This window comes from Myotis daubentonii, chromosome 2 (genome assembly GCF_963259705.1).
Source record: "Myotis daubentonii chromosome 2, mMyoDau2.1, whole genome shotgun sequence".
Classification (NCBI taxonomy): Eukaryota; Metazoa; Chordata; class Mammalia; order Chiroptera; family Vespertilionidae; genus Myotis; species Myotis daubentonii.
Genome location: NC_081841.1, coordinates 8,821,095 through 8,842,767, shown reverse-complemented (window position 1 = coordinate 8,842,767; position 21,673 = coordinate 8,821,095). Strand labels below are relative to the sequence as shown.

Sequence of the window (21,673 nt, the reverse complement as noted above, 5' to 3'; positions counted from 1 at the left end):
TTCCCCCACACCCACCCCCTCTGCCTCCTCCACATCCCCCCACACCCACCCCCTCTGCCTCCTCCACATCCCCCCACACCCACCCCCTCTGCCTCCTCCCATCCCCCCACACCCACCTCCTCTGCCTCCTCCACATCCCCCCACACCCACCCCCTCTGCCTCCTCCACATCCCCCCACACCCACCTCCTCTGCCTCCTCCACATCCCCCCACACCCACCCCCTCTGCCTCCTCCACATCCCCCCACACCCACCTCCTCTGCCTCCTCCACATCCCCCCACACCCACCACCTCTGCCTCCTCCACATCCCCCCACACCCACCCCCTCTGCCTCCTCCACATCCCCCCACACCCACCCCCTCTGCCTCCTCCACATCCCCCCACACCCACCCCCTCTGCCTCCTCCACATCCCCCCACACCCACCTCCTCTGCCTCCTCCACATCCCCCCACACCCACCTCCTCTGCCTCCTCCACATCCCCCCACACCCACCTCCTCTGCCTCCTCCACATCCCCCCACATCCCCCCACACCCACCTCCTCTGCTTTTCCCACATCACCCCACACCCACCTCCTCTGCCTCCTCCACATCCCCCCACACCCACCTCCTCTGCCTCCTCCACATCCCCCCACACCCACCTCCTCTGCCTCCTCCACATTCCCCCACACCCACCCCCTCTGCCTCCTCCACATCCCCCCACACCCACCTCCTCTGTCTCCTCCACATCCCCCCACACCCACCCCCTCTGCCTCCTCCACATCCCCCCACACCCACCCCCTCTGCCTCCTCCACATCCCCCCACACCCACCCCCTCTGCCTCCTCCCATCCCCCCACACCCACCTCCTCTGCCTCCTCCACATCCCCCCACACCCACCCCCTCTGCCTCCTCCACATCCCCCCACACCCACCTCCTCTGCCTCCTCCACATCCCCCCACACCCACCCCCTCTGCCTCCTCCACATCCCCCCACACCCACCCCCTCTGCCTCCTCCACATCCCCCCACACCCACCCCCTCTGCCTCCTCCACATCCCCCCACACCCACCCCCTCTGCCTCCTCCACATCCCCCCACACCCACCTCCTCTGCCTCCTCCACATCCCCCCACACCCACCTCCTCTGCCTCCTCCACATCCCCCCACACCCACCTCCTCTGCCTCCTCCACATCCCCCCACATCCCCCCACACCCACCTCCTCTGCTTTTCCCACATCACCCCACACCCACCTCCTCTGCCTCCTCCACATCCCCCCACACCCACCTCCTCTGCCTCCTCCACATCCCCCCACACCCACCCCCTCTGCCTCCTCCACATCCCCCCACACCCACCCCCTCTGCCTCCTCCACATCCCCCCACACCCACCTCCTCTGCCTCCTCCACATTCCCCCACACCCACCCCCTCTGCCTCCTCCACATCCCCCCACACCCACCTCCTCTGCCTCCTCCACATCCCCACACACCCACCTCCTCTGCCTCCTCCACATCCCCCCACACCCACCTCCTCTGCCTCCTCCACATCCCCCCACATCCCCCCACACCCACCTCCTCTGCTTTTCCCACATCACCCCACACCCACCTCCTCTGCCTCCTCCACATCCCCCCACACCCACCTCCTCTGCCTCCTCCACATCCCCCCACACCCACCCCCTCTGCCTCCTCCACATCCCCCCACACCCACCTCCTCTGCCTCCTCCACATCCCCCCACACCCACCTCCTCTGCCTCCTCCACATCCCCCCACACCCACCCCCTCTGCCTCCTCCACATCCCCCCACATCCACCTCCTTTGCCTCCTCCACATTCCCCCACACCCACCCCCTCTGCCTCCTCCACATCCCCCCACACCCACCCCCTCTGCCTCCTCCACATCCCCCCACACCCACCCCCTCTGCCTCCTCCACATCCCCCCACACCCACCCCCTCTGCCTCCTCCACATCCCCCCACACCCACCTCCTCTGCCTCCTCCACATCCCCCCACACCCACCTCCTCTGCCTCCTCCACATCACCCCACACCCACCCCCTCTGCCTCCTCCACATCCCCCCACACCCACCCCCTCTGCCTCCTCCACATCCCCCCACATCCACCCCCTCTGCCTCCTCCACATCGCCCCCTCTTTCCCCCACATCCCCCTTTCCTTTGGGGTCACTGGCTCCTGTCTCAGGGAGTCCGGGTCTGAGCTGAGCTGGAGGGAGGATGTGAACCCACCTGAGCAGTGTCCCCCTCCCTCTCCACTGTTTAGGGGCACTGGGGTAGGGAGGAACATCAGACAAATTGGGTTCCAATCCAGGCTCTGCCACTGCTACGGTGCCCTTAGGCACATTACCACCCCCCACCCCTTCTCCCCCAGCTTCGGTTTCCTCCATCTATACAATAGCGACAATAATCCTTGTCTTAGAAAGTGTGAGGATGAGAAGATGGGAGGGGCTCCTACCCTCCCAACTTACCTAGAATCTCCCTCTGGCTGATTTGGAACAAAACCCACTTGTTCTTAGCTGTGCACATCCACTGGGCAGCTGTGTCTGCACAAACACCTTCTGGGTGTGGAAAACTGAAAGCAAATACCCAGTTTCTAAGAATCTCAGGGTCAACCACATTACCCATCCTGCACCAGGCCAGGCAAGCCCCGCCCTGACTGCTGACACCTTAGATCAGTGGTTCTCAACCTTGGCTGCACATTAGAATCACCTGGAAATCTTTTTAAAATCCTGATTTCTGGACCTCGTCCTCCGGAAATTCTGTTTCTTTGTTATGGGGTGGGGCCACAACATTAGTAACAAAGAAACAGAATTTCCGGAGGACGAGGTCCAGAAATCAGGATTTTAAAAAGATTTCCAGGTGATTCTAACATGCAGCCAAGGTTGAGAATCACTGCCATAGAGCAACCCCAGGTGTGACCTCCCAGGTCCTTCTCCGCTCAGCCCATCCTGCCTCCCTTAAGTTTATAGAAGGAAGACCTGCCACAGACAGACAGTGGGATCCTGGGCAGCTTTCTCCCTCTGCCCCATGGGCTTGTCCCCAGAACCCTCCTCTCTCCTCCTCCCCCACACCCCCCCAAATGCCCCCCCCCCCTTAGTCACCCTTCTGTCCCCAGCAATGAGCACATCCCTGAGCACAGCAGATGCTCACTGCCTCCTTGCATTGCTTTGGTCCCTGCTCCTATTGAAGGCCCGCCCAGGCCGTTTCCAGACATTTGCTTCTGTAGGTCGTACTGCCAGGAGCACCTGCTTCTCCACCTGGAACAACATGCTCATCCTTCAAAGCCCAATTCTGGGATCACCTCCTCTGAGAAGCCCTCCAGCATCTTCCCCTCCCAGAGGCCACTGTCCCCTGCAGGCTCTGCTCTCCTGGCCCCTGGGGGAGGCCCAAGGCCACTGTGTCCACGTCTCCCCTGATCCTTTAGATCAGGCCTGTTTGACTCTGTCCCTGGTGGCAGGGTCAGTGCCTCGGAATCACGGCGACCTGTCTGAGGAGGCCCTCCCTGGTGGCCATGGCCGTCTGTGAGAGCACAAGTTTGTGGGTGTCGGCAGAGAGAAGCCGGCTGTTTCCTCTCCGGGCCCCTTTCCTGTTGACAGCAGATCTCTCTATAGGAAGCCCAGTGTCGCCGTCACACAGAAAAGTCTGAAAACGGAACGGAAGCAGAGCTGAGTGCGTGGCAGGCACCGTGCGGGCACCTTCCAGGCCTTTCCTGTTTGATTCTCACACCGGCTCCAGGAATCACCACCTGGATTTCACAGATCAAGAAACAGGAGGGAAATGGCTCCGCCTGTACGTGGTGCAGCTGTTGGGCTTTTCCTCTTTGCCCTCCTTTCCCCACCAAGGCAGGGCTGGGTATGGACCCCAGAGGCCAGCATGGCTTCTCCATGAGGCCTGCTCATTGTTATGCCCAGATTTCAAGATCCCCAAAAAACCATGCCAGGGAGCCAGTCCAATGCAAAAGCAGAGGGTCTCTTATACAAGCTCACTTGGTCCCCCCCCCTTGCCTCCATTACTGGGTGCAAGAGAGAGCCCCGAATTCCAAGAGAACAAAGAATTTATAGGGCTTGGAGTCGGGGGTTGGGGCAGGGTGCAGCTAGGGTCTGGTTACACAAAGACAGGGGGGGTGGCCAGCATACTTTTGGCCTTGGGCTAGTTTCCCCCGCTTTCCCATTGGCCGAGATAAGGGCAGGCTGAGTAACTGATACACTCTGCGGCTTTTTCTTGGAAGAGGGGTTAAGGACACAGCCATCAGTCCTGCTCTGTCCTTTCATTCCCCCCTTGTCTTGGAACTTCCGGCTCAATCATGAGACGGACTGCATTTCTATTCCACCGTTGCTAGAGGCCCGTACTGGGTACACAGAACTATCAATTGAATTATTCTTAAAGCTTAACAAATGGTCCGGTGGAAGGGAAAGAAATTATTTTAGCTTTAACAACTTCTATTGAAATAGGATTTTTTTTCTTAAAATTCCTCCATGGCTATTAAAAAGCCAAATCAAGATTAATTTATTTACTGTTCTGATGTTTGCATAAACACAACAAGAATGGTAACTGACTACCTTTGCTGGAATTTCATGGTTGAACCTTAATGTGCCCCGTAGGGCCAGGAAGCCAAGCCATCCAGCTGCCATCGAGCCTGCCTGCAGTATCTGCTGAGTTAGGTGAATCCCTCACCTGTAGCAACTCCACCTGAGCCCACGCTCCAGGCTTTAAGGCCCATCTCAGTAGCCCTCCTACTTGTTGCGGCCCAGAGTGTGTGGGGGTTCCGCAGGGATGCAGAGGCATCTTTACTGCTCCCCTTCTACTTTTACCAACCGCCAGTGATGGTAGGGCATGGGCCTGACGCTCCAGCGCCAGCCATCTTCAGGGCTCCCAGGCAGGATACCAGGCTTTCTTCGTGGTCTTAGTGGCTTTAAGTCTTTAGAGTTCAGACAGGGCTCTTTAAAACATGATACTCCAGTTAAAGTTTTCCATTAATAAAACCACTATTAGGAATCAGTCTTATTGGATCTATGCAAAGAAACGTACTTATTTAGCATTGCCAGATTTCGGAGGAATTACATAAGGAGAAAAACATACTGATCTACTCTAAGATTTTCTGACTTTCCTTGCTAATTCCTTTTCATGGATTTAAAACAAAACAGTAATTGTTGGTATAAAACCTTTTTTTCTATGCATAACCATGCCTCAGACCTTCTAGTCTAAACAGGCTTTTTCCAGCTTTACTACCCGAGATGGGCATGGTGACTCAGGCCTGCAAGACAGTATTACAGGCTGTCAACTGTTAGCTGTCTCTCAACAGAGACCAAAACCTGATGGGCACCCTTCCCTGCCCAATTGGGCACTTGCCCTCTTGGCAGCTAGACACCCTTTACTTTTGGGGGTCACCCCACACAGCTCCCTTCCAGGACAGCCAACATACATTCAAACCTGCAAAAGAATCAAAGGTTAATATAACATATCAATACAATGAAACATAATATTGGCATCATGGCCGCTTCAGGTAGCCAAATCTTCTACTAAACATGTGATCCTATAAATGGTCCTTGTCTCTTTGGAGCCATGTCCATGAAGATGCAGGCATTATCTAAGTGTATTACACAGTATTGTGGGGGCTCCTGGTGACAGGAGCGATCGCGAGTCATGTTACCAGCATCAGACGGGTCAAGCACTCCGTAGCTTGAGCTTGAGCGGGTTGCGTTGATCTCAATCGATCGATGCTCCATTTGGTGATGAAGTCTTTCCGGATGGACCCAGGTCGTGAAGCCATCTACCTTGAGAGCGGTGGGGGTCTTCAGCACCACAGTGTAGGGACCCTTCCAACGTGGCTCTAGGGTCTCCCAGCAGTGCCTTCTGATGTAGACCCAATCTCCTGGTCTGTGCTGATGAGGAGTTGGGGTTGGGCTGGTCCTGTAGATGGCGCGGAGGCACAGCCAAATGTCCTCGTGCGCCCTCTGGAGCCCTCTCAAGGAAAGAGATTGTTAAAGAAAAGCCACCCAGTCCTCACCAGTCTCTGAGTCAGATTCCTCCTCTCTTGGAGAACTTCAAAGTCCTGATGGCTTCTAGGTAACCCTGTTTATCAGTTACAGCGCTCTGCTTTCTTGTCTTTCTACCAGTTCCCTTTGTGGCAGAGCAGCAACCAGGCCTCTTTCAAGGGAGTGCGCTAGAAGTGGGCATCAGCCCCTCCTTAGCTAGCAGCAACAGGTACATTTGACCAGCTTCATTCCCGCCCACCTTTACAGATTCTAAGGCCCATTGTTTTCCTTTAACCAGCAAGCTAAATGACACTGGCCTGTATTATTTAATTCAGCACAGGCAGGGGGAAGGGCCCATGGAATCTCTGCCCTGAGGAACTGTGAGCCCCACCCTTAAATGTTCCAAATAGACTAGAAAAGTCACAAATATCTTTTAAATCTACCCCAGAATTCCAAAATCCCAACCTAGCACAGAATATATTTCCACACTTACATGAACAGATACAGTCTTGGGATCTTGAGCAGGTAATAGGAACACTGCCCAAGTCCCCTGATGGGGGCCTGACAGGAACAGATGTGGGGGCCTCCCTTTTCCACGTCCCAGGACAGGATTCTTTTTTTTTTTTTTTTTTTAATTAAATCTTTATTGTTCAGATTATTACATTTGTTCCTTTTTTTTTTTCCCCCCATAACTCCCCTCCTCCCAGTTCCCGCCCCACCCTCCGCCCTCACTCCCCACCCACTGTCCTCATCCATAGGTGCACGATTTTTGTCCAGTCTCTTCCCACATCTCCCACACCCCTTTCCCCCCCAAGAATAGTCAGTCCATTCCCTTTCTATGTCCCTGATTCTATTATAATCACCAGTTCATTCTGTTCATCAGATTATTTATTCACTTGATTCTTAGATTCACTTGTTGATAGGTGCATATTTGTTGTTCATAATTTGTATCTTTACCTTTTTCTTCCTCTTCCTCTTCTTAAAGGATACCTTTCAGCATTTCATATAATCCTGGTTTGGTGGTGATGAACTCCTTTAGCTTTTCCTTATCTGTGAAGCTCTTTATCTGACCTTCAATTCTGAATGATAGCTTTGCTGGATAAAGTAATCTTGGTTGTAGGTTCTTGGTATTCATCACTTTGAATATTTCTTGCCACTCCCTTCTGGCCTGCAAAGTTTCTGTTGAGAAATCAGCTGACAGTCGTATGGGTATTCCCTTGTAGGTAACTGAGTTTCTTTCTCTTGCTATTTTTAAGATTCTCTCTTTATCTTTTGCTCTTGGCATTTTAATGATGATGTGTCTTGGTGTGGTCCTCTTTGGATTCCTTTTGTTTGGGGTTCTTCGCGCTTCTTGGACCTGTAAGTCCATTTCTTTCACCAGGTGGGGGAAGTTTTCTGTCATTATTTCTTCAAATAGGTTTTCAATATCTTGCTCTCTCTCATCTTCTGGCACCCCTATAATTCTGATGTTGGTGTGCTTGAAGCTGTCCCAGAGGCTCCTTACACTATCCTCGCATTTTTGGATTCTTTTTTCATTTTGCTTTTCCAGTTGGATGTTTTTTGCTTCCTCGCATTTCAAATCATTGACTTGATTCTTGCGCTCCTCTGGTCTGCTGTCGGGCGTCTGTATAATATTCGTTATTTCAGTCTGTGTGTGCTTAATTTCTAGTTGTTTCCCCAATATAAGATCGAGGGTCTTATTAGTTTTCGTGTAGATCTCATTAAGTTTATCGGCAGCTTCTAAACAGTTCTTGAGAGACCTTAAAAGTGTGGTTCTGAACTCTATTTCTTCCATTGACAATTTTGTCCTGTTTCTTTGTCTCCGCATTTTGTTGTGCTTCCTTGGTGCACCCCCTAGTGGTCTTTGTTCGCAGTCTTATAGATAAATCTTGATTGTTGTAGCTAATCCCAGGGAGGGTTTGACCTCCAGGCCAAGTGGCTATGAGAATCAGCCGTGTCAGCAGTGAGGAGAACTTCTGTCTCCTAGGGAGGTGCTAATCTAGCCTTTGCCTGAGGCTATCCGGCAAATGCCTCCGTGCAGGGCTTGGGCGGGGCGGGTCGCACAGGATCAACAGGGTGGGCTGGAGAGAGCAGTTATGGCGGCTCTCAGTCCTGTCCCCAGGGGCTCTGCCTCTCTGAGTCCCAGCACCCGCTGCAAAGCTCGGAGAGAAAGCTGCACTCACTCTGACCGAAGCCAGACAGTCCCGCTTCTCCCGTTTGAGTCTGGGTCCCTAAAGACTCGCCTGTATCTGGAGCTCAGAGTCTGCGACTCCCTCCTGATTGAAAACGCCAACCGCGCCTTCCGCCGCCAGCCCGCTCCGCGCACTCCGCACCTCAGAATTTGACTTCAGCACTGCGCCTCCTCTGAGTGTCCGTATGCGTTTCTCTTTCCTCCTAGTTGTAGGACTTCCACTCAGCCAGCGTTCCTGTGGTTCTGGGTGATGTCCGCTCCGTGTTTTAGTTTCACTTTTGAAGTAGTTGTTCAAAGCAGCAAACTCCGGCGTTAACCTATGCCGCCATCTTGGTTCTCCTCTCAGGACAGGATTCTTGACCTATGTCTCATCCAGATAGAAATGGTACTCATATTGAACAAGGAAATCAAGACTAAATAGACATGATAACTAGATACATTTCCCATTAAGACCTTTGAGGTGCATGCCATATTTATACCACAAAATACCAACAAATCAGTTTCAGTTGTGTCAAGATACAGAACAAGTCCCTGAACAGAGGCGGTAGAAAACTGCCTAGGAATGCTTCTTTTCTATCTTTCTAAAAGATAGGCCAGATTCAAACCCTTAGCCAGTCCGAGTTTCAACTTCCCTCCGGAAGTCCCAGAGATGGTGAATACCATCTAGAAGCCATTCCTCCAGATATAGGACAAGTCCCTTAGAGATTCTTGATAATCTACATCAGTAATCCATTCATACAATCCCCTAAAAGTTAAAGAGGAAGGAAAGAACCATTCAATGTCCTTCAAGAGGATTAAACACATTGGATCCTCTGACGTTTCAGGGGTACCAAGGAAGGAGAAGTTAGGCCATGTTCAGCCCTTTTTACAATTCATCATTAGTGACCAGTCCCAGCTCACTGGTATATTATCCATTTAACATTTCTTTTTTCTCTCCTATCACACCAAGGCCATGCTTTCCAGGTAGCTAGAACTCTTAGCTTTAATTCTTAGGTGATTAGCAATACATTTTAAGAGACACAGAAATTTCACTAGTTAAGCAGAGACAGCATGCAATTTAAACCACAGCTTTGGGTAAACACATTATCTAGAACGTAGGTTAAACTTAGGCATATATTAACTGTTTATACCTTTTATAATCATTTTAAAGAATATCAATTAAATTTAAACTGGTCCTTGCATCAAAAATCTTCAGTTGAGGTCACAAAATCAATCCTCTCTTTTCAATCAGATCAATAAGCAAAGGCATTTTAACTTCTATCATTTAGACTTCATACTAGGCATATTTAGATCAACATTTCAGTATTATAAATTTCAATGCTTTTAGATGATTTGAACTTAAAAGTTTTAAGTTTCCAGCCAATAAGCCTGGCATAGCTGCTAAATTTCAAAATGGTCACAATTTTCCTGCTGGGGAAGTCATAGCTATTCATATGTAAACTTGACTATCAACTTCCTGGTGGTACTTGCCTCAGGGCGGGAAATTTCAAAAGAGCTACTTTAAATGGCCTTGGGAAACCAGCCTGTATTTCTTTTTCAGGTTCATCTTCGCCATTTTTAAGGTCAAAACAGTCTTGGGTTTTTATTCTGTACGCAGCAAAAAGTCAAGTTCAGCTCAAAACTATGCGCACTCGTTTTTAAACTGGCCTTTTCCCTTTACATGTGCACAGAAATCCTGGAGGCATTTATAAATTTGTAAAAGCTTTTCAATTACAAGAAGGATTTTAATTTTAGAATACTTGGGGAGGGGGTGACCTGTTTCCACAGACCCTCACTCAGGCGGCCGGCCGACCGCCACACAAAGGAGGGGTGAGAGCAGTCCCCCTCCCTTCACATTCATACACTTTCACCAGACATTCATTCAGAGTTTAAACAATCCATTCAATTCCTAACAACTTCCCCATTCCTGAGGGAGCTCTAAAGCCTCCCCCAATCTCCTTGAAACGATTAATCACAATACCCAAAGGAGCAGTCTGAGTCCACCATAATGTCCACCCAGCAAGTCCACAAAATAAAATGGAAACAGAAACGACTAAAGGGCCCAAAAAGTACAGCCTTCCAACTCCATGGAAGCAAAAACCGAAAGCTAGACGATGGCTGCGCGCCAACCAGCGGGAGAGACCCGCCTTTTCTCAGATTGAGGGGGTTTCTACAGACCTTCCGACTCTGCGGAAGCAAAGCTATACCCCTCCAGATGGAGGATCGAGGTGTCCCCCGACTCCTCCCGCCCTTGATCCCCTAGATCATGCGGGCGATTACAATTACAGATTTCAGAAGTGAGCTCACATAGGATAGATACAAAACATACAACGACACACAAACACCTACTGCGGTCAGTCAGGCCCTCCGGACTGGGGGTCCCTCGATGGTGTCGGGGATCCCGGACAAGCCCCCAAAATGTTATGCCCAGATTTCAAGATCCCAAAAAAACCACGCCAGGGAGCCAGTCCAATGCAAAAGCAGAGGGTCTCTTATACAAGCTCACTTGGTCCCCCCCCTTGCCTCCATTACTGGGTGCAAGAGAGAGCCCCGAATTCCAAGAGAACAAAGAATTTATAGGGCTTGGAGTCGGGGGTTGGGGCAGTGTGCAGCTAGGGTCTGGTTACACAAAGACAGGGGGGGTGGCCAGCATACTTTTGGCCTTGGTCTAGTTTCCCCCGCTTTCCCATTGGCCGAGATAAGGGCAGGCTGAGTAACTGATACACTCTGCAGCTTTTTCTTGGAAGAGGGGTTAAGGACACAGCCATCAGTCCTGCTCTGTCCTTTCACTCATCCCGGACCAATGTCCATGGGGCGCCACAGCCACCTCCTCCCTCTTCAGGGAGGGGCAGCAGAGTGATGATGGTATTGCATGAGGACCACACACCAGAGCCTGACATGATCCCCCAGCAAAGGCCTGGTTTCAGAGAAGAGGAAGCCAAGGTGAGGGGAGAGGCAGGCCTTGAACCAGGCAACTCAGGTGAGGGGCCAAGACTCAGAGCAAGTGTCACAGTTGGCCTCTGGCCCTGTTTACAGTTATTTTTTTGTCTTGTTTTTCCTGTAACCTGCCTTCCTCCTGGTTCCTCTCCCTTTCACTGGCCTGACTGCCGCTGGACACACCACATGCCCTGTGAGGAGCAGAATCACGCCAGACCCACAGGAGCGGAATCCCGTTGTCGAAAGGGCCCTCTGATAAGAACGCAGAAAAGACCCCAGACGAACGTCGTGGCCTCAGTGAACACGGTCTCCTGGCAGAACAACAAAGGTGGGGGCTACAAAGCCACATGCAGTGAGAAGGGCGCCTCTTGGCATGAGCTGCGATCACCCCACTTAGGGACCAAAAGACTCAGTGACTATTAAGTCGGGCTCAGCTGGACCCCCGACATCACAAGAAAGGTCACCTGGGAAGACGACAGCTCGGAGGTGGGGTCTTGGACAAATTCTTTGGTCAATAAGCCTTCTCAGCCCCCAGGTGAGCCCCACCCAGTCTGCCTCCCTCAAGATGTGAAAAAATATCGCCACTCAGGGGAAAAGGAACCCCAAAATCACAGGGAAAGGGGTCTGGCATGTGCCACCAGCATCGCCTGGTGGAGGCTGGAGGAGTCACCAGCTGGAGGCGCTCAGCCAGCACCCTCAACAGGCCCGGCCCAGTCTCTCCAACACGTGGGGAGGGGAGCTTGGCTCAGACACGCTGGACACGAAGAGTTTTGTGTCCAGAACAGAGACCCCATCTCCCTGTCCTCCTCTTGTTTATAGGGCAGTGGGAGTGGGCAGGGAGCATGTAACCCAAGTGTTTGTGGTGTCATCAGAGTGGCTCACCTACAGGTACCTTGGGCTGCAGAGCGCAGGGCACTGCACTCTATGCCAACAGCACCTGCCGACCTCACGGGAAGTGGCCACTGGTCTCAGCCCCTCGTTGCCAGGCTGCCAGCATCATCCATATTATCGCAAAGCTGGGCCCTGGCTCCCTGAGCCCCACAGGCCCCGGGAACTCCTGCTTCATGCGTGTGGCCAGGTGAGAGGAGTGAGACACACAGGTAGCTCCCTCGTCAATGGCAAAGTCCTGGAGAATGAGGACCAGGCGTTACTCATCTTCTCCTCCCCGGGGGCAGACAAGGACTGGACACCCAGAAAACACTATGTGGCCCCTGCAGGTTTGGCTCAGTGGATAGAGCCTCAGCCTGCGGACTGAAGGGTGCTGGGTTTGATTTCAGTCACGGGCATATGCCTGGGTTGAGGTCTCCCAGGAGGGGGCATGCAGGAGGCAGCCAATCAATGATTCTCTCTCATCAATTGATGTTTCTATCTCTCTCTCCCTCTCCCTTCCTCTCTGAAATCAATAAGAATATATATAGGGTGTCCCAAAATTCATGCAAGTTTTGCAATTCAATTCAATTGCAAATCTTGCATGAATTTTGGGACACCCTATATTTATTTTAAAAAGGAAGCCAGCATCGGCCCCTCCCTGCTCGGGCTCCCGGGCCTCCTGTCACTGCTCACGTGGGAAGCAGCAGCTCCTAAGCACTGTCCTCCAGGTCCCTGGGCTGCAGACACTCAGCTCCGTCAGGTCCTGTCCTCAAAGAGCTCACAGTGAGGGAGCGAGACCCCACCACACACCTGACACGGCGGTGGTGACAGAGGACAGCCCAACCTGGCGGGACAGGGACGGGAAGGGCTGCCAATGCAGCGACACTGGAGCTGAACCCTGGAGGGCTAACAGGTCAGCAGTGAGGAAGTGGGGCAGGCCCTCAAGACGCAGACCATTGCAATGCATGAACGCATGAGGTGGGCTATTGCCCAGCTTGCACAGAAACATTTTAAAAGTGATGGACAAAATTGTCCTCTTTCAAAATTTTTTTTCTACCTTTTGTGGCTGCTACTGCTCACCTGTCAGCGAGCCCAATGGAAGGGTAAAAGCACGAAGATTCCTTTGTGAGACATCCCGCCAGGGAGCTGGCACCTTTGTTCAGCCTGTCAAGATCATCTTTAACGTTCAATTTAAAGAAAAGCCAGATGTTGGAGAAACCAAGATGGTGGCATAGGTAAATACCTGAACTTGCTGCCTTGCACAACCACATCAAAACTACAAATAAAAGACAAAACGGATCTCACCCAGAACCACGGGAAGGCTGGCTGATTGGAAGTCCGACAACTAGAGGGAAAGAGAAAAGCGCATCTAGACTGGTAGGAGGTGCAGAGGTGCAGAAGAGCTGGCACGGAGGTGCGTACAAAGGGGTGAAAACTGGGTGCGCTGTGGTCTTTTTCAATCGGGAGGGAGATACAAACTCCCAACTGCTCTGAACTCCAGTTCTGGGCGAGACTCTGGGGACCCAGACTCATATGGGGAGAAACTGGACTGTTTGGCATGGGGCCAGAACAGGAGGGCAGCTTTCTCTCAGAGGTGCTCACAGTGATCATTGTTCCTGCACGGGGCCACGGGACACAGAGACCCAGGGACCTATCTAGAGCAGGGCTGATGGACAACCATTGCTGTTTGCACCACTCTGTGATTCCCTGAGACCCCACCCCACCCAATTTACAACCCCACTCAAGCTGTGCACAGAGGCTTTTGCATATGAATGGCCTGGCCTTTTGCAATCTAAAATCTAACAAACTGCAGCTGGGTCAAAGAACCCCAGAGTTTCCAACAGAAGGCCTAAGGCTCCTCAGCAGCCTGCATTGCTTCACAGCTGCACCTAGTCTGGGCACCTCAAAACCCCAAAAAAGAGGAGGAATCTGTGGATCTCTCTGCAGCTCCTACTGGGTGGACTCAGGCAGTGGCTGACTTTGCACCTCCTTGGAGATCCAAGAGCCAGTGTACCCAGTGGTCAGAGAGAGAGCACACCAGATTACAACTCTTTAGATCCATAAGAGACACACTCAGGGGGCAGACTCAGTGAGCACCAAGCCCCTCTGAAGCAAGTCCTTCCCCATAAGGGTGTCTCCAACACAGCAGTTCTCCCATTGTAGACACAACTGGTCCTCCCACCCAATTGGCCTGGAGGTCAATTCCTCCCAGTGATACCAACAGCAATCAAGGCTTAACTACAAGACTGTGCACACAGCCCACAAAGGGGTGCACCAAGAGCATCCACCTCAGGTAATTGGGGAGGCTGAGTCACTGGGCCCTATAGGACACCTAGCACACAAAGCCACTCTATCAACACAGGGAAGCAGCCAAAGTGTGCAGACAAAGAAACATGTCACAAATGAAAGAAATGGAGGGAAGCAAACTACTAGATATAGAGTTCAAAACAACGGTTATAAGGTTACTCAAGAATCTTCTAGAAAACTCCAAGAAATTTAGTGAGACCCTCAAGAATATGAAAAAGGACCAAATAGAAATTAAGTATACACTGACTGAAATACAGAATAATATACAGAGATCCAACAGCAGACTAGAGGATCCCAAGAATCAAGTCAAAGATTTGAAGTATAAAGAAGCAAAAACCAACCAACCAGAAAAGAAAAAAGAATCCAAAAATATGAAGATAGTGTAATGAGCCTGTGGAGCAACTTCAGGAATACCAACATCTGAAATAGGGGGGTGCCAGAAGAAGAGAGAGAGCAAGATATTGAAAACCTATTTGAAGAAATAATGACAGAAAACTTCCCCTACCTGCTGAGAGAAATAGACTTACAAGTCCAGAAGCACAGAGAACCCCAAACAAAAGGAATCCAAAGAGGACCACACCATGACACATCATAATTAAAGTGCCAAGGGCAAAAGACAAAGAGAGAATATTAAAAGCAGTGAGAGAAAACAGTTAGTTACCTATAAGGGAGTACCCATACGACTGTCAGCTGATTTCTCAACAGAAACTATGCAGGCCAGAAGGGAGTGGCAAGAAATATTCAAAGTGATGAATAGCAAGAACCTACAACCAAGATTACTCTACCCAGCAAAGCTATCATTCAGAATTGAAGGTCAGATAAAGAGCTTCACAGATAAGCACAAGCTAAAGGAGTTCTTCACCACCAACCAGTATTATATGAAATGCTGAAGGGTATTCTTTAAGAAGAGGAAGAAGAAGAAAAAGGTAAAGATAAAAATTATGAACAAAATGACAACAAATACATATCTATCAACAAATGAATCTAAAAATCAAGTGAATAAAAAATATGATGAACAGAATAAACTGGTGAATATAATACAATCAGGGGAATAGAAAGGAAAGTGGACTGATAATTCTCAGGGGGGAAAGGGATGTGGGGGGGTGCGGGAAGAGACTGGTCAAAAATTGAACACCTATGGATGAGGACAATGAGGTGGGGGGGTAAGGGGATGGAGTGGGGTGGGAACCAGGTGGAGGGGAGCTATGGGGAGAAAAAAGTGGAACAACTGTAATAATCTGAACAATAAAGACTTATTTTTAAAAAAAGAAAAGGGCAGATGTTAATTTTTTTCCTATTACAAGATCATTTCTTTTTAGAATGCATGGTTATTTTTCCTTCCTCTGCCTAGTTTAGTGGTGGAAAGATTGAGGATTGGGGCTCAAATGACCCTGTATTTTAATCTCAATTCTACCACTTACTAGCTCTGGTGTTGACCTTCAGTCTCCCTTAGTGTCAGTCCCTTTGAAGCATAAAAGTAATCCCTCTTTTGGATTACTATTGCTGATTGAAACTACTGTTTTAGAATTCTCTGCTGTTTTGAAATTCTCTGCTGTTTATTCCCTCGGTTATTTTTAGACTGTAAAATAACTTTGTTTTTGGCTTGAATAGAAAAGATAAACTTAATTGTCTGACCTTGCAAGCTAGTCATCTAACATAAGGGACTGATAGGCTGATATTGATGCCATCTGCCTGTATAGATATGATACTCAAGGTTACAGGTGTCTGTATAGATATAATATGATACTCAAGGTTACAAGTTGTCTGTATAGATATGACAGGTGTTTGCTAGATATGATATGTACTCAAGGTTACAAGCTGTCTACAAAAATAACTTACACAAAGAACTAGAAGGATATAAAAAGGAAATACTCCTTCCTGTGTTTGTTCAGAATTTGACAGAGGTAATCTGCTCTGAACTTGCATGCACTAAAAGACTCCTAATTAATTGGCTTGTTAGGCATCTGGTATCTAGCTTGCTGATTTGCGATACAACACCTTCATCTCTATTGATGAGACTAATTATACTACACAGGTCTGTATTACAAAATACACAGGGCTGTGGTGGGGATTAATAAGAAAACCTTTGCAAAGAACCTCGTATAATGCCTAACGCATATTAAGCACTCAATAAGTTATTATTGTTAGTAATTATGCCAGCTTATATGAGAAGTTAAAGATATACACATTTCACAGTGCTCTACAAATAGTACCATGTTTCCAGGGGTTTTGAATGTGTCAGCCAGGATAGTCAAGGTTTTGCTGCAATAACAAACACTCTCCACATGAGCCACAAAGGTACCCCCTGATCACCATGCAGTCTGCTCCTGTAGTCCTACCTCCAGAGATCCAGGACACTGGAGCAGCCAGTCTCTGGAACATTGCCGGCAGAGGAAAGGGGTCTTCTATCAACATTAGATACTGTGGCTTAGAATTGACACATATTATTTCCATTCAAAAGTCAGTGGTCAGCGGCTGGCGTGGCTCAGTGGTTGAGCATTGACCTATGAACTAGGATGTAATGGTTCAATTCCTGGTCAGGGCACATGCCCAGGTTGCTAGCTCGATCCCCAGTAGGGTGCGCGCAGGAGGTAGCCCATCAATGATTCTGTCTCGTCATTGATGTTCCTATCTCTCACTCCTTCTCTCTTTATCTCTGAAATCAATAAAAATATATTTAAAACAAATAAACAACAACAAAAGAAGACAGTGGTCAGAGCTCTGGTTACACATCCCACCCAATTAGAAGGACAGGAATTTAATCCTACCATGTGTCTAGAAGGGGGAGGGAAGGACCAGAAAAATGTGACCAACAGCCATAGTGACTACCACAATGCTTTTGAGAACCACCGCCCAGCCCAGAGGGATGGGGTAGACAACAGGAGGGGGCAGAAGGCAGAGGGGACCAGGAGGACACAGAGGGGCCTGCATGGCGTGAGATCTGAGTCAGTGTGCAGGGCCGAGGCTGGAGGAGCCCTCTGCCCCTGCTCATCTGGACCCGACCCAGTTCATCCTGGCCACTGTGCTCTGGAGGCCAACAGCCAGCGCTGTGAGGAGGTGAGAGTCCCTGCTCTCAATATGGATGGTGACCGTGAATGTGACCTGCTGCCCTGGCCTCCAGCTGATGGGCCAAAGTATTTCTCTGGCTCTACCCTTCCTGCTCTGCTGGTTTCCAGGACCTACTGGATTCTTCTCACAGTTTCAGGGGCCCCCAATCAGTATGAGCTGTGCTCTCACCCTGGCCCTTTCCTGGTGCAGCCACCACCGACCCCCCCACCCCCACCCCCACCTCTGGCTCCAGGGTCTCCTGTTACTGCTGACCTCAAAAGCAGCAGCTCTGTCCATTGCCCTCCAGGTCCCAGGGCTGCAGACACATAGCTCCAGCAGCAGTGGTGTCTGTGCCAACCACACCACCTCCCGTCCCTGCAGAGGCTGCTGGCAGCGTCCAGCGCTCCAATGCCCAGCTTTCCAACCACAGCCCCTTTCTCACAGGAGTCCTGGCAGGGAAGCCAAGTGGCCACAGTGCAGTTCCATCAGGGTCCTTTCAGAGTGGCCCCCCTCCCAGCCAGAGCCCCTGCAGGTGAGATCCCCTGCCCTAAATACTCTCACCCCCACTCTCCTCCCCATCCTCTTCAACCCTTGGTGCCCCCTCTTCAGGGAAGCCTTCCTTGGCTCCTCACACTAAGCCAAGCCCCTGATATAAGAGCTCCCTCCTTAATGCTGGACTGGCAGGAAGTGATGGAGGATCCAGAATTGATACCCACGGGTCAAAGCCTTTCCAAAGAGCAAGCACATTCTTCATGTGCCTCGTGAGAACTGGTACCTCGCCCGACAGGCTGCTCACACATCCTGTGCTCTTCACAGGGCCTGTCAGACACTGGGCCCTAGTGAGGAAGCCTCGGTGTGTTTCCAGCTTGCCCCACTAAGGTCAGGGAGGTCAAGGTCATGCTGACCTGAGTGGCCCGGAAAGGAACCTTCTCCTTTGTTCTGTTTACCTTGGTTGACTCACCTTCCTCCTATCACGGAGAGCCGGCGTTTCCTTGTCGGTGTGGGTCTGGTCCTCGCTGTGGGCCACGGAGGGCAAAGCCCATGAGTGCTCTCCGGTTGTTGTAGTAATATATATATGAATGTTAAAAAGGTTTTAAAATGTTTGAGTTAACTTTCCTGAAACTTAAAGCGTGCTATTAAGGACACATACCCCACTGCCCTAAACGTGTGTATCCCACAAATAAGGACTTGAACTTTGATTAGTGACTTAGAGTGACTTGCTAGGATAGCCATATGCGTGAGTGATATGCACCCTCGAGTGCACACCCTGACTGAGTCACATGTAGCCCCTCGCCCTGTTAAGATCAACATGTGTGCATTGACGTAATTGAGATGCGGCTGAGTGCTCAGGTGAGGAATGCCAGCCCCCTGCATCTGGACTGGACCGGACCAGATCGGACCGGATCAGCCCAATTGCCAAACACCAGAAGACACCACCACCGGGATCCCATTAAGCCTGTTCCCGCAGCATCAGAAACTTTTGTGAGTAATAAAATGCTGTGATTTGCAATTGCATGTTTCTATGTGGTGTAATTCCTCCAGCACTTAATTAAATTACTATGTGTATGCTTGAAACTGAAACTAAGGTTTTTGGCCTTTTTGGTCCTAAGCCTACCCTCAGTCCTGCAGTCTCTTCACTAACAACTACTTAAAAGTCCCAATACTTGCACTGTTAGGCTTAGCTCAAGGGACACCTTAGATAACACCCCAGATCTTTTTTTGGGATCTACTTGGGACACTGGTGGGCAGTGTCCCTCAGTCCAGCTGCGGGGTATCACTTCCCAAATCAACCCTCAGTGAGCCTTGTCTCAGCTCTGCCCTCGGGGACCCCAGGCTCAAACAGGTCACTTCTGGCTGGTGGAGGCCTCGGGCTTTTGTGCAGAGTGATGGGAAGCCCTTGAAGAGCTGGAAGCAGGTGCTTGATAAGATCTGTTTCCTAAGGGCTGTTCTGGCTCAGTGTGGACAAGGGGCGGGGGCACGAGCAGTGCTACAAGGGTAAACACAGAAAGACCATCTAGAACAGTGGTTCTCAACCTTTGGGGGTCAAAGGACCCTTTCACAGGGGTCATTCAAAAACACATCCTGCATATCAGATATTTACATTACGATTCATAACAGCAGCAAAATTACAGTTATGAAGTCGGAACGAAAATAATTTTATGGTTGGGGGTCACCACAACATGAGGAACTGTATTAAAGGGTCGCGGTATTAGGAAGGTTGAGAACCACTGGTCTAGAATCTCTTGCAGGAGGGAAAATGTGAGGGTAGCTGGGGAGAAATGCTTGCTGTCTCCCTGTCTCCCTGTCTCTCTGTCACTCTGTTTATCGATGACCCTCTCTCACCCCTGCAAACAGGCCCTTCTGATCTTAATCAGGCTCATGTCCTACAGTGGGTCCTGGGCCCCAGCTGCTGGGCAAGGAAGCCACCTGTGTTCAGCCCAAGCCACCTGTGCAGAAGCTTCCCCCGGGTGTCCCAGGGGAGCTTAAGGGACACCGAGGTCTCAGGGACTTGACTGGACGGGAGAGTGGGAGCCCAGTGAGTGAGCAGGAGGAGCAATGGAAGATTTGCTCCCTGAGTTCCTGGAGGACAGGCTCATGGGGAAGGAAAGCCAGGCACCCAGAGCCCAGATGAACCCACTAATCGACACCACAAAGTGTACCAGTCCATCTTATTGAACCAAATTCACAGAACACAAGGTGGGGAGAAACAGAGGGTCTAGAATATCATGGTGTCCACACCACCTCCCCCACTGATGGAGAGGCTGTGTCTCAGGCCTGATTGGTAGATCCCCTTGACCTGCTGCAAGTCACTAATCAAATGTTCTACACACTCCGCTGTCATCACCACCACCATTGGCGCCCTCATTGTCATCATCATCGAGAAGTCACAGCCGCCCAGCTGATTTGGCTCAGTGGATAGAATGTCAGCCTGAGGACTAAAGGGTCCTGGGTTCAATTCCGGCCAAGGGCACATGCTCGGGTTGCAGGCAGGATCCCCCTCAAGTAGGGGACGTGCAGGAGGCAGCCAATCAATGATTCTCTCTCATCATTGATGTTTCCATCTCTCTATTAGTCTCCCTTCCTCTCTGAAATCAATTAAAATATATATTTTACAAAAAGACATCACTGCCTATAGTGGATAACATTGTACCAACTAGGAATGATGCCATATGTCTGCTAGACTTAATGGTTGATCACTTTCTAATCACTATATTGTACACCCAAGACTAATATAATATTGTATGTCAACTGTAATTGAAAGATTTGAAAAAAAATTTTTTAATGTCACTGCCAGGAGGTGGGGGCAGGTGGGGAGAGGTCAATGGGGGAAGAAGGAGACTTATGTAATACATTGAACAATAAAGAATTTAAATTTTAAAAAAAGAACATGCAAATCCCCTGACTACTAATTCGGTTCTTTAAGAACATACTTTATTATGAATATGTATTTGAGCAGCTTCATTCATAACTCTAAAAGCCATAATTGTACCTATTTCAACACAAATCTGGGATTGTAAGGTCCATGAAGGTTTTTTATCTTTGTTTCCTGATGTAGCCCCAACACCAACCATTTAATAGTGTGTTTCTAGATTTATGCCGTGAGCTCCCTAATTGAAAATTTGTCCTATCATTCTTACTGCATTGACAATGCAAGGTTTTGGTAGGGACTGAAAGAGAAAGTAAGAGGAAGCATGAATGACCATATATTAATTGGTTATTATTTCTAATAGTGAGAACTTCAATGCCTTTAGCTTGTGCCTATGCAGGTATAGAAAATGAATAATAAACAAGTCATTATCTTTTAGAATTTATTTTCTTAATGAAGTATAAATCACTAACTACTGTCTCTTCAATAGCATGTGAATTTCTATGTGAGACATAAGTAAATGTCTGTAATCTCTTCTTTTGCTTGGGAAGATGTGACCGTCCTTGTGTCTCTTGAATAATTGCTTGGACCACTCCTATGCCACCCATAGTGTCTCAAGGTCAATGTACTTGATCTATTCATATAGGCATGTTGCTCTGTGGATTGGGTACTAATCAGGGAATTGTTAAAACACCTTTGATTATACTTTTAGTTTTTGGTTACACAATCATTTCTATTTTTCATTAAACTATAGATAGTAATTTAGAAAAAAAAAAGTCACTGCCTACCTAAGATGAACCGCTGGAAGACAAAGGCGAGCTGGAACTGGAAAGCAGGGCTAGAGACCAGGACCAGGGAGAGACCGGGTTCCTGCTGGGACGGTGAACCCTGGGGAGGGCCAATCCAGGAGCCACTGTAACTCCCATATCCCAACAACTCAAATACTTTCCCTTTCTCCCATTGTCAACTTTTTAGTAGTTCAGGCCTTCTCGGTGCTTATTCCTCCACTTCTCTTTCTTTATTC

At 49.7% G+C, this 21,673-nt stretch overlaps 2 protein-coding genes across 2 annotated transcripts in view; both read right to left on the bottom strand.

The window, feature by feature from the left end:
* LOC132227027 (apolipoprotein L2-like) overlaps positions 1–21,673 on the bottom strand; it is a 73,103-nt gene that overhangs the window by 13,260 nt on the left and 38,170 nt on the right. The gene's annotated exons all lie outside the window — the stretch shown is intronic.
* LOC132227029 (apolipoprotein L2-like) overlaps positions 1–21,673 on the bottom strand; it is a 147,516-nt gene that overhangs the window by 90,548 nt on the left and 35,295 nt on the right. The window lies entirely within an intron of this gene.